General features: G+C 39.1%; 1 pseudogene; it reads left to right on the plus strand.

Annotated features, from left to right (window-relative positions):
• The first annotated feature begins 265 nt into the window (after positions 1 to 265).
• On the plus strand, positions 266 to 879 carry LOC114896226 (annotated as a pseudogene).
• Positions 880 to 1774: the final 895 nt, after the last annotated feature.

The following is a 1774-nucleotide window of genomic DNA, read 5'->3' on the forward strand; positions in this document are numbered from 1 at the left end:
CAGTTGATTCAGTCATCCAAGGGATGGTTTTCTAAGCATCTTGTCTCTTATCTTTCCCCCTTATGCTACTTCTTTCATTAAAGAACAAAAACAAAAAACTCCATAAGTGTGTGGGAGAAGGAAAATAAAGTAGAACAAAAATTCAAATCGCTCTAGCTGCCATCTTGCGTCCCTGCGTGTGTGCGCCTTATCTCAGCTGGTCTGCCCGAGACCCCCTGATCGCCAACCCTAGTCCCCCGCACGGCCCCATTTCTGCTCCAACAAGATGAAAGAAGCTATCATGAACCAAGAGAAACTCGCCAAACTGCAGGCACAAGTGTGCATTGGTGGGAAAGGAACTAACTGCTCACAGAAAGAAGGTGGTTCATAGAACAGCCACAGAAGACTACAGAAAACGTCAGTTCTCTTTAAAGAAGTTAGGGGTGAACAATATCTCTGGTATTGAAGAGGTGAATATGTTCACAAACCAAGGAACAGTGATCCACCTTAACAACCCTAAAGTTCAGGCATCTCTGGCAGCAAACACTTTCACCATTACAGGCCATGCTGAGACAAAGCAGCTGACAGAAATGCTGCCCAGCGCCTTAAACCAGCTTGGCACAGACAGTCTGACCAGTTGAAGGAGACTGGCTGAAGCTCTGCCCAAACAATCTGTGGATGGAAAAGCACCACTTGCTACTGGAGAGGATGATGAAGTTCCAGATCTTGTGGAGAATTTTGATGAGGCTTCCAAGAATGAAGCAAACTGAATTGAGTCAACTTCTGAAGAAGATAAATCTTGAAGAAGTTACTGGGAGATGCTATTTTATATTATGACTGCTTTTTAAAATTTTGTTTATGGGTCTGATAAAATTTAGATCTCTAATATTTTTAAGCCCAAGCCCCTGGACACTGCAGCTCTTTTCAGTTTTTGCGTAATACAATGTCATTCTTTGCAGCTAATTAAGCTGAAGAAGCCTGGGAATAAAGTTTGAAACAAAGGTTAATAAAGTTTCCAAAAAAGAAAATATTCAAATCACTAGTAGTTTTTTCTTATAAGCTAACATAGAGAAAGACAAATTGCTGGCAGGGTTTGGTACATTCTGTGACTTTCTCTAACCTAAATTATGCTTTTTCTGAGAGTTGTTTATAAATACACAGGTCAATAATCAGTCAGTCAATCTCTCTCTTTGTCTCTCTCTCTTTCACATATCCCAGGAGAGCAAGTACCTAGAAAAAGGTCCACAAGTTTAATGTGCTCATAGTTGACATCATTGCTCATTTTGGCACTCTATCACCTGGAATCTGGTGACCAAGTTTTTTCAACAGTTATTCCATGTAGTCACTATCAATCACAGTTGACATACAAGATGAAATTTGTTTGATATCCTTGCTTAGTGGTTAAAAAGTGTGCTCTGTTACCAGACTGCCAGTGTTCAAGTCGCTGTTCTATCATTTATGAACTGGGGAAACAGTTTGGGCAAGACATTTAACTTTTCTAAGCCTCAATTCTTTATGAAGTAATAATAAGAACTACCCAAAAAGTTATTGCAAAAATTAAATGGAATAGTCTACGTAACGAGCTTAGAGTAGTGCCTAGCCCACAAAATACTTTAGCTTTTATTAATATTACTACTGTTACTCATATGAGGTGTTTTCTATTTAGAATATCCAGGGAAAGGTTGACATATGATTCCAAATCTGTGAAAATTCCATCTGCCTAGAGTTTCTCAAATGTAAGAAAGGTTTTATGATGTAATTGGGAGAATATGTGAGTAACCATTCTTGGAACCCT

Source organism: Monodon monoceros, unplaced genomic scaffold (assembly GCF_005190385.1).
Source record: "Monodon monoceros isolate NGI ecotype Baffin Bay Population unplaced genomic scaffold, NGI_Narwhal_1 Super_Scaffold_15, whole genome shotgun sequence".
Classification (NCBI taxonomy): Eukaryota; Metazoa; Chordata; class Mammalia; order Artiodactyla; family Monodontidae; genus Monodon; species Monodon monoceros.